The sequence below is a fragment of the Cupressus sempervirens genome, chromosome 8 (assembly GCF_028749045.1).
Source record: "Cupressus sempervirens isolate cs-2001-9-10 chromosome 8, ASM2874904v1, whole genome shotgun sequence".
In the NCBI taxonomy this organism is placed as follows: domain Eukaryota; kingdom Viridiplantae; phylum Streptophyta; class Pinopsida; order Cupressales; family Cupressaceae; genus Cupressus; species Cupressus sempervirens.
The window spans coordinates 588,090,513-588,103,202 of NC_143125.1; positions in this window are offsets into that span (position 1 = coordinate 588,090,513).

Here is a 12,690-nt window from a genome sequence, read left to right on the forward strand (position 1 = left end):
GATAGATTTAACTTGATTGCTCCTTATTTGACCTTGTTGAATACTCTATTCTACTTCTAATTCACATTCACATTCACTCTTCTCAAAAAATTACTTCATCCTCATCATGCTTGGGTATGAAACAATACATTACATATATACAATCCCAATTCTCATAATTACAAGGTTAGCTAAAACAAAAATTAACACAAATATTACTGAGTCGGCCCAAATGTAGAAACTCAAGGACTATAAGCTGACGACCTTTTGTTACTCGATGTCCACAACATTACTCGATATTGTCATGCATTTGGTAGAAGTAGAGGCTTGGTCCATACTAATCACACAACATAGCTTTTGAACTCGGTGATCATTGGAGACTCGGTAGATATAGTGTCACTTGGTAGAAATTGAATACCATATTTACCTTGCTTGCACTTAGTAAACACTGCTCATCCCATCACTTGGTTAGCACTAGCTCGACATCACAAGACTTGATGACTCAATAATTAATGTGAAGGTTAGTAATAACAAAACTACTCGGTGATAATTACTACACTTCACACTACCTATTTTCACTCGATAGCCTCTGGAATGCTTGGTGTGAACCACTAAATTGCTGAAGTCACTTGGCAACCACTAAATGCTCTGTAAACACTGGAGACTGAATGATGAACCTAGTAACCATACAGAATTGTGAATAAGTGTTGTCACTAATGAAAAACATAACTTAATGCCAACAATCTCCCCCTTTGGCATTAGTGACAAAAATACTTATTAGCCAGAACTTATGTACACTGACATGCTGATTTTTTATTTTTCAAAATTTGTCTTTGTAATTCTACTATATATACATTTGCACACATCTCCCCCATACCACATAATATCATACTAAGTGTATATACAAGTATTTCTTCTTCTTTACTAGTTTCTTTATTTTGTACATATGTCTCTTCACAAATAGCTCTTTCTCCCCCTTTTTGGCAATAATGCCAAAATTTTATACACAACATACTTATACAGAGACACTAAAATGTAAAAGAAACTTAGAATGTACCTTGAGATTAAGAGCTAATGTCTTATCCCAGTTATCTTACAAAATTTTGTAGGTTTGGAGTGCAACTTGTACTTTTTCTAAGAGATCAATCATATGATCTTTGGTGGAATTTGTGACTTAGCTCCATTAGGGTTGAGTGATTCTGTAATTGCTGGTACGAGTTTGAAGTTTGGAGCCTTCCACTCAATTTTTTGCAACAACATCTCTGATCCTTTCTTTGCCTTGTTGTTGCTGCTGGTGGATACCATGATGGCTCAATAAGATGAGAAAAACTTCTTCAAAGATTTTACTGCAAATTGCACTCAAGATCGCTTGGATGCTCTGAAAATCACTCTGCTTTGAATATACTAAATTCTTGGTTAAAATGAAATCAAAATTTTTCCTTTTTGATGAAAATTTTATATTAATGCTTGATACAATAAGAGCCATAGTGGCATAGTGCTTGACAGGCTATCATTCACTTTTTGTGCAGATAACTTGATAGAATGTTGTAACTTGGTGATCAAACAAAACTTTGTTACACCCGACCTTGCTCGGTATTATCTGGCCTTGCTTGATGAATATTGATGCTAAACTTTGTGATCCCTCTATATCTAAAATACTTATTTGGATCTTTTTCTTTCTTTCATTAGAACTGTTTAAGATGTGACTTGAAAATATAGTTCTATTTCTTCCTTAAGAACTTAATTGGAAATGGTGGAGTCACCCACTTCTTGAGTGACATGACCATCATTTGAACTAGGGTAGCTTTGGGAATCTATTGCTATCTCATCTGCTTCCTAATGTTATTAGTTTTTTCTTTCTTTTCATCTTCAACTCTTCTTTCTTTCTTTTCATCTTCAACTCTTCCTATATTCATGCAATTCTTAGCTATATGACCAAGTTCAGTGCATGTATAACATCTTATTGTAGTATCTTTTCTTCTCAAGTGATGCCTTGCACAATTTATGCCAATGTGTCCATATTCTCCATAGTAATGACACCTACACCAAGTATTGTAGTCCCAACCAAATATTGCCTTTACAAATTGTTCAACTAGATTGAATGGTTTAGATTTGCATTCAGATGCCTTGTGACCTTGTTTCTTACATTTGTGACATTTACCTTTAAACTTTGGTTTCTCCTTGCATTCATTAGCTTTATGACCATGTTGACTACAATTGTAGCATTTTCCATTAAATTTTTCCTTTCCATTGCTCCAACATTTGTTTGGTGTATGTCCTATCTTACCATAGTGATTGCAAGTAGGTCTTCAATTCCTTTAAGCAGCTTGTTTGGAGGATTCACCTTCTTCTTTGTATCCAAGTCCTGCTTTACCATTTTGCCTATAAATATTCTACTCACTTTGTTGATTCAATTGATCCATGTCTACTTGGGATTTCATTATTCTTTCATTGATTTGCTTCTTAGAAGTTAGATCAACTTTCAATCTTTCATTGATTTGTCTTTCAGTGCTTAAATCATTCCTTAACCTTTCATTTTTAGATCTTAGATTCATGATTTCCTCATTTGCATTGGAGAGCTAATTGATAAGACTTTCTTGTTGAAGGGATTGATTTTGAGTTGCATTGTTCCTTGCCTCCAAGTCTTCATTTACCTTATTTCTCTATTCCAAAATTTCACACAATCTTATTTACTGAATTTCTTTTTCTCTTTCAATTTTCTTACCTCTTCTTGTAGGGAGCCATTCTTTTCTAGGAGTTCTTTGATTGCCTCATTTACTTCATCTAAACTGCATGAGGGGAAAAAGTCTTCAATCTTTTCTTCAACATACTGGTTGCCATTTATCTATTTTGCAAGTTCCTTTTTTCTTTTTAGGGATTGGGAAAGATGCTCTTTTGCTTCCTTGAGTTGAGCTATGGCCATCTATAGATCTAGCTTCTCATTGTCAATAGCTTTCTCAAGTTTGAATATCTCCATGGTCCTTGATCTTTGCTCAAGCTATCAAAGTTTATCCTGAGAACAATAATGCTCTGATACCAATTATTGGAAATAATCAAGACTAGCTAGGTTACTGAGAGGGGAGGGGTGAATCAGTAACCTCAAAAACTTTTAACAAATTTAGCACTTAACAACATAATCCATTAACCATTAATTGATCTAATCTACTACATGCATGAGAAACTAAAAGATAAACATTCATAGCACATGAACACAATATATGGTGATTTATAAACCTTCCAATTAGAAAGTAAAACTGGGGTGGGGATGACACCCACAAACCTTCAATACTATAGTATAAAGTTGGCCTATTAAGGCTTATAGTGATCACTTTTGATGATTTTCCCTATTAGGAGCAATTAGGACTGCTAGGCCCACCTTGTTAGAGGTTTTACAAACATACAATGAAGTATGCACTCTGTTAAGAGATTTAAAGAAAAGACTGTTAAGTCTACCCTGTTAAAGGATTTTGATTTGATTCACCTATTAGGATGAAACAGTAGATCTGACTTACAATTGAATTTCTGATTAGATCCTTGAAATTTTGATCACCTCTTTGTGATAGATTTAACTTGACTGCTCCTTATTTGACCTTATTGAATACTCTGTTCTGCTGCTAATTCACATTCACATTCACTCTTCTCAAGAAATTACTTCATCCTCATCATGCTTGGGTATGATACAATACATTACATATATACCATCCCAATTCTCATAATTACAAGGTTAGCTAACACACAAGTTAACACAAATATTATTGAGTCAGCCCAAATGTAGAAACTCAAGTTCTGTAAGCTGACTTGGTGACCTTCTAATACTCAACATCCATTGCATTACTCAACATCATCATGCATTTAGTAGAAGTAGAGGCTTGATCCATACTAATCACTCAACATAGCTTTTGAACTCAATGATCATTGGAGACTTGGTAGATATAGTGTCACTTGGTAGAAACTGAATACCATGTTTACCTTGCTTGTACTCCGTAAACACTGCTCATCCCATCACTCGGTTAACACTAGCTTCACATCACAAGACCTAATGAATCGGTAGTTATTGCAAAGCTCGATAACAATTGAGATTCTCAATGATAATTGTTGGACTTCACACTACCTATTTTCACTCGATAACCTCTAGAATGCTCAATATGAACTGCTGAACTGCTGAACTCACTTGGCAACCATTGAATGCTTGGTAAACACTAGAGACTGAATGATGAACTCGATAACCATATAGAATTGTGAACAAGTGTTGTCACTAATGACAAACATAACTTAATGCCAACAAAACCTCTATCATAGATAATAGTTTTGTTTCCTCCTCCACCCCTAGGAGATCAGGGAGAGGAAGGTAGCTAGATTCCCTTTCTTTCATGTCACATCTTGATGTATATCATGCCATATATGATGTAGCAACATCACATTTTGTATCATTTTGAGATCTTGATAGTGGTAGTGCTTGAGTAGCACTCATTTTTGTATCACCCCTATTTTGACATTTGATATATATATATATATATATATATATATATATATATATATATATAATAGTTCATTTTGATATCCTTTCATGTGTCATGTGTTTATATTGTATTACATGAGATTTATCCTAGATGTTAGAGGTACTTTTTGATGTGATTATGAAAATGTTATAAATGTGTGGATAGATAGCTTAGGTATCATGAGATGTATATATATGAAAATCTAGTAGATGAGATATATAAGTATGATTTTTGTTTCTTGTTTATGAGATGTATGCACAATGAGATGTTTTTATTTTATTGTATATATGTATAGGATGTGAAATGTAGATGTATATGTGGAAATTTCTTTTATGAACATATATATGGATACATGTATATGAAAAGAAAATGATACTAATATCTCATGCAAGTATTTTGTTCATTGTTCATGATAGATGCTCTATCAAGTTCTTGAAGATTAGGTGTGAGATTGAAAAGTTTTTTAGTAGGGATGAAAATGAGACACATATAGGGAATCTTCCATCTCTCATCTTGTTGACTGCAACCAATGAGTTACTAGAACTATACCACAATGTAAGTAAAAAATGAGGTTCATACCTAAGATGAATGCAATCTTAGGAATCGGCAACTAAACCATTATGATATAGACTTCATCACTGAGAGTTTTTGGTAAGGCCACAAGATGTCATACAACCCTCATTGATATTGCTATCACAAGAATATGAATATGACATTATTCATAGTTTTTTCATAATTAGACGTAAGCATTAAGACAGAAGAAGCTTAAGGTACACAAAAAAAAGCTTAGTTAGGATTCAAATAGTTTTAGTTTCAATGTTAGTGGATTGATGTCCTATTTTATGCTTAGATTATTTGTGAGAAATATCCTCAATAAAAAGGGAAAAAGTAGGAAAAAATCAACTTAGGATAGTGAGTGACTCACAAACAAGAGAGTGTCTAAGGATGTAAGACATTGTCCCCTAGACTAGGTAGATTTCCCCTAGATTATGACTAGAATCAATCAATGTAGGTATAAGAAATTTCTCAAGATAACTAAACGCTATGCACAAGTGAGAGTGAAAAAATAAAGAAGGAAGTTGTAGAAAGAAAATGACAAATGCACATTATCTAGGAGGTGCATCAATAGATAGAGAATTTTGAACAAGATGTGCCTATTTATCAAATTTTTACCTTCTTTGTAGAGATTTTTTTTTTGCTACTATGATACATGTTTGTTAGGTTTTCATCAATGACATTTTTTCTTCTTATCTAATTTTTTTGTTCTTTTTCCCATTTTCACTTTTTTTTTGTACTTTTGTTTTTTTCAATTTTTTTGGTATTATCAAGGTTCCTATTTCTAGGTTTTCACGAAGCTAATAGATTTTTTAGGAGTTTTGGAAAATTTTAGTACTTTTTAAAGGATATTTAGCTATGTACACAGAGCTTCTAAGAATGTATCAGTTGTAGAACCTTTTCAGCTGATGGGTGTTGATCGTCTCCTTGAGCAATTCTCCTTTAGTAGTCTAGAGTTGATAGGTGCCTAATCCAAATACTATAGTGAAAATGTATGGACCAAGAAAATTTGGCATAAACTTGCCCTTTTGAACCTAATATTGTTGATTCTTTGGGTTCTGCCTCAAAATGAGGTCACCCACTTGGAAGTTCCATGGTTTAACTTTCTTGTTGTAACTCTTGGACATTCTCTTTTTATAAGTTCTTAGATGATTGAATGCCATTTTCTGACATTCATCCAATAGTTCTAGCTCTTGTAGTTGATATATTCTATAGTCATCATCATTGATGAGGCCTCTCAAGCAGACTTTCATAGTAGGAATCTCAACCTCAATCAAAAGCACAACATCTACTCCATACACCAAAGAAAAGGATGTTTCCCTAGTAGGTGTTCTAATGCTTGTTCGATAAGCACACAGAGATGGATTGATTTGAATTTGTCATTCCCTTCCAAACTTGTTGACTATGTGGTGTATGACTTTAAGGATAGCCTTGTTGGATGCTTCCACATGTCTATTACCCTAGGGGTAGTAGATGGAATCCCAATGTTGCATGATTTTGAACTTAGAATGTAGCTCTTTCAAATCCTTATTTTTGAACTACCCCCTATTATTATTGATTATTGAAGAGGGGGCACCACACCTACACGTGATGTATTTTGAAAACAAATAGCTATGATTTTTCCATTTTCTTTAATAGGTACCACCTCTACCCATTTTGTAAAGTAGTCCATAGTGGTGATGATGAGCTTGTTTCCATTCAAAGAAGACAAATGAATCCAACCCACCAAATTGAAGATCCATTGTTGGAATGGCCAAAGTGTGATGAATGGATTAGCTCCCTAGCTAAAGTGTGGATGGGATTTCTTTGAAGTTGTTACTATTTTCAAGATTTATCATACTAGATCACCTATTTCTCCAGTTCTAGCCAGTAGTAACCAACTCTAATAAGTTTTTGAGCTAGTGTCAAGCCATTTGAGAGGGATCTAAAAATTCCTTCATGTACCTCAACCAATGCACACTTGGACTCTTTTTTTTCTAGACACCTAAGGAGGAAACCATCCAAAACCTTTGTATACAATTTTTTAGCTACAATGACATACCATGAAGCATCTCAAGTAAGGTGAAATTTTTCATTCAAGGTGAGAGTTTCCAAAATAGTTTGGTCACAGAGGTAGGAGAAGATGTGGTGGTAGCAGGGTGAGTCATTTCTTCTATCATAACAAATCATCTAGGATTCAACAGAGTTGTAAGTAGGGTAACATAATGTTTCCACTAGGAACTCATGTTTGAAGTCATTTTTTGGTATTTGGATCATGTTTTCTAGAGTAGCCATGGCATCAATTCCATTATTATCTGCTCAAGGAAATTGCTGAAAAGTGACAAATGCAAAGTACTTCTTCAAGTAATCAACCATTTGTTTGTAAGGCTATTTGATAGATGTTGTTGACTTGATTGATTACTAGAGGTGAGTCTTCAAATATATGTATTTCATCCACCCTCCATTCAATGTTGATTTTCATTCTATTAATTAAGGCTTCATATTTAGCAATGCTATTTGTACAAGGGAAAATAATCTTGTACTCCTTAGTTAGAGAGTACTTTGATATGGAGTGTGATGAATAGAATTCTAGCACCCAATCCTTTTTGAAAGAATGATCCATAAAAGAACATGGTCCATGTTTGTTATGTCATCAATAGTATGGAATCATTAGGGAAATCAATGCTCATGGGTTGGTGATCTTGCAATGGTGCCTCTGCCATTTGATCAAAAAGTTCTTGTCCTTTGATACATTTCATTTCAACATACTCGATGTCAAACTCACTCAGTATCATGACCCTTTTTTCAAGTCTGCCCGTTAGAGTTTCTTTGTTTAGAAAATAGTTTTATGGTTTGAGAAAGCATGTAGCATCTAAGATTCTAGGAAAAAAAGACAATTCCTAGACAAGCCTTCTCAATAAAACTATAGTTAATTTCATAAGAGACCAATGTTTGACTAGTAGTAGATGGTTCTCTCTTTCTTGTCTTGATTTTCTTGAACTAGCAGATGATGAGGCATATTAATGTCTCAAATTTGATATAGTTTTTATATAGTCTAAACTTACTCTTTGAGCCTTGTGAAAACAATTTCCAATATATATGTTTTAAATGTCTTGTGAACTTATGCTAAATGCAGCTAGAACCTATTAAACCTATGGATAGTGGATATGACATACTTTGCTTAATATTATATAAAAGTGCAATATCGCATATAAATATTTTAAGCTATGTTCTAATATTTGAATGAGAGTAGAAATATTGTTGTGCATATGTGTTCGAATGTTTCTAATTTGTAGGAAATGGAGAAGTGGCACGAAGAGTGGTGAGCACTGTATTAAAGGAGTAATGGAGAATTGTCATAGCATGAGAGGCACAAGTTAGTTCTGGGTGATAAGCCACGTCTGTGAGAAAAGTTATTCCAGGAGACCTGACTTGCTACATTATCTGTGGACTATTATTCTATTGTTCAATCAATGTTTTAAATTCATGGTTGACATTCCACCTTTTTCTTTTGGCAATGTTTTCTCACAATTTTTATGTAATAAATTCCAATTATCTATATATAAGGAAAAGGAAAATAATTCTAGGGAGGATTTTGAAGTTTTTTTTTTCTATTCTCTATGAATTATTTAGTCATGTAACAAAAGAAGAATTCTAATGAGAAAGTGATTTTGGATTACCCATTGTATTCTTAGTTAGTTGAAGCCAACCAAGGGGTCCCACTTGGGAGGTGGAATAGATTTAGGTAGAGTAGATTTATTTCTTGCAGTTTCCTATTTTAAGATAGATTTACTATATTAGTCCTGCAACATAGTTACTATGAAAGTTCCTACAACACTTGTGGAAAATGATCATAGTGGATGTTTGAATTGTTAACTAGCTTAGAATTCCTTTTCCAAAGTTTTCTACAATTCCCTGTTGATAGTCCAAGTGTGTTTACTATTTTGTGTTAGTAGTATAGATTCCTTCCATGCATTCTACTTTCCTACAGCATAGGTGTTAAGACTCTTACAGGAACTTAGTGCACATATTGTGCTAACCCATTTCAAGTCCTACATCCTTGGGTTAACAATTCAAATGTATTTTCATAATGGAACAGATAGTTCTTAAAATAGATATAGTATCCTCAAGAGGAATAATAGTGTGATTATCTTGACCTATTATGGAAAATGTATAAGATGAGATGCTTACCTTGAATCCATCATATTAGCAAGATATTGTTTGATTTGAGTCAAGCTTTTGTCACACTCATTGTCCTATTTGTAAGTCACACTCTTATGCAAAGTCTTGGTAAATGATTGTGACTTGTCTGCTAGATGCGATATGAGTCAGAGAATGGACTTAAGTATTCCATATATCCCTCTCATATAGCTAATATTATGAGGCAAAGGAATATCCATGATAGCTTGAACTTTCTTAGGATGCACCTCTATGCCTTTTTCCAAAATAATGTATCCTAGTATCTTTCTCAATGTGACTTTCAATGTGCACTTCTTGGGATTCAATATGAGACTAAAATTTTCCATGGTGTCCAATATTGGGCCCAAGTCCTTAAGATGAGTGTTCCTTTTAATGCTTTTATCTAGGGTATCATCAACATAATCTTCCATTGTTTTGTGCATCATGTCATGGAATATTGTTGTGACAACTTGTTGGTGTGTAGCTCCAACACTTTTTAAGCCAAATGGAATCACATTCCAATAGAATGTACCCTAGGTACAAGTGAAGGTTACATTTTCTTGATGTTCTATTTCAATTTTTATTTTTTTGTATCTAGAGAAACCATCCATCAGTTAATGCATTTCATAGCTAGTCATTATATCCACTATCGTGTCAATGTTAGGTAGTGGAAAGTCATCCTTCGAGAATGCTTTGTTTAGATCTCCAAAATCAATGCATACTCTTATGAATTTATCATATTTAAAGACCCAGACTATGTTTGAGATCCATTTAGCATATTTTATGGATTGAATGAACCCACCTTTTAGTAGTTTCTCTAGTTCAACTTTCACCAAAAATGCTACATGTGGATGCATGTTTTGGAGTTTTTGTTTTACAAGTTTTACACCTAGTGAAATGGACAAGTGATGCATGATGAGATTAGGGTCTAAACCTAACATGTTAGATTATGTCCATGTAAAATTTATTTTCTTCTCTAGGAAGAAGGTAGTGAAATATTCTTTCTCTTTAGTTGAAAGTGAGTGAGCAAGATGTATCATATGCGAATTTTCTTCAATACCTAGATTTACAAGTTGTGTTGGTTCTATTGGTATAGATGAATTTTCCTAGAATTAACTCAAAAGTACATCAAATATCACATCTACAAGGTCTACAAAGAGTTTTTCACCTTTAGATAGGTCTTTTACTTTTACTATTTTAGGCTTTGATACTACCACAATGTGGTTTTCACCATAAGAGTTCCTACTCTTTTTCCTTTTGATTTTATGACTGAGATATTTGATGTCATCTTTAGTCATGTTTACACTATGTTCACTGGTGAAAGACATTATTGGTTTGAAAACATTTAGTTAACATGTGAGAGCATAGCCATTTTGGAACATAGGGACTTCACTAGATGTAGAGTTAGAGTTCCAATCTATAAGCTTGGGATAGATGAGTAGAAGAGAGGTGACTAGTTTAAGTGAATTTACTATATAATTATCAAATGCATGGACTAGAAAGTCAAGGCCTAGCATTATTTTGTCCAGAGGCATGTTTGAATCCCTCTGATTCCTAATGACATTAATAGAAGAAAAGTCCACATTAGTAGAGTTAGACTCATCGGATCATACCCTACACCTTTCTCCTATTTTGAGATGGTTTTCATATGTGTGCACTATGCCTACATCTTTCTCAGAAGTTGCATCTAAGAGAGAATTAAACTATACTCTCAGAAATTAGTTCTATATGGAGTTATATTAAACTATTCTTCTGTATTCATGGGTATCCACTCTCCACTTTCACTGTCATCTTGGTTATGTTCAACTCTATCAATAGTAAGAGTTCGACTAGATTCACCTCATTCTAGTTTTTTTGGGGTATTAATAGTAGTAGTTTTAGTAGAATCACTATTAGTTTTAGTAGTACTGATGTGTGGTCAAAAGTAATCAGGATATGAAAACAACATAGAGAGATCTATATGAATAGGATAAGGAAAGGTATCCTCATCATCTGATCTTTCATCTTGATCTTCAAACTTTGACTAATATTCAATTTTAGGTGGAGTGTCAGGTTCTGGCATGCATCTATTTATTCCCAAGTGAAAGAGCACTTTCTCCTAGGCTTGATGTATCATGAGGTCATCTAGATGTAGCTTTGATAAGATCAATCAACCCTTTGATGTTTTACCTTGTAGGACCATTTCCCTTATAGATTAGTCATTTCATTAGCTTGAGGGATTGTCCATACTTTTCAGTGGTCATTTAACAAGTTTGAGTTGTAGTACCATACGTATCCCCTCCTTGATATACCCAAGAAGAAATGAATTCATTCTCATCCTCATCTTCTAGAGGTATGGCAGACTATACAAAAGTGTCATTATATATAGTCTTGGGTTGTACAATAGAGGGTTTATTCTCTTTAGAAGGTCTCCCATATAGATGATGAGATAGTGGGAGGGATGTTAGAGACAATACTAGTTCTAGTTTATACTCTTCTATATGAGTATCTTTTAATTTGAGAGAATTTTCCTTGTCCTTTAGTTTTTCGACATGGTGTTCAATAGACTTTTTATTGGTTGGAACAAAGGTATCAATAGACTTATTGAGCATGTTGCAAGTAAAGATGATATTGGTAGGTATTGTCACTTTCACCCCTTGAAATGGTAAGTTTAGGCATTTGTGATAGGTGGAAGGAACTTCCTACATCTTGTGTACCCAAGGCCTACCTAGCAGTATGTTGTATCAGATGTAGAAGCACATGGCCTTTGAGAACTATTTTGGTATAGGATCATGTAACAACATTTGAACAAAATTGGGATTATCCTTGATCAGATTCAAGAGATACAACTCCTTTAAGGAAAAATGAAGTTTTTCATTTTTTCATGTTGTTACTTTTCCCTTTAATTTTGATAACATCACAATATTTAGATTCCATAGGTTCACACATATTGATCACATTGTCATCATTGGTATATGTATAGTTGACCTTGGTATTTTTTTCTGGTTTAAATGTTTCTCCCTTTTGATACAGAGGGAATGGTTCCTTGACTTCTTTATTATTTGAGTTTTTGTTATGTCCTCCCACAACTACATCACTATCATCAATTAGATCATGGATTTTGTGTTTTAGTTGTATGTAGTTGTTGGTTCTATGACCCTTGTTTCAGTGGTATTCACAATATTTAGCTTTGTTCCACCATCTAGGTCTCAATTATAGATCATATGGATGAAAATTATCCAAAGGACTAATGATATAATTTTGAAGAAGTGTCTTTTGAACCACTTTGAGAGGCTTACTAAGAGGTGTGTAGTCATGATTGTGTCTAGGAACCCAAGGTTTATCTCTGAAGATGTTTCTGGTTGGTTTAATGTTTGCAACAACCTTTCTAGTAGCTTTGGATACTTGGACCTTTTTTATAAGATTAAATATAGCTTTAGGAGGTTTTAGATTCATAGTGTTGAACACCCCATCATTCAAAATGTCATTATTCTTGTTCATATACCTGGGTTTATCTTTC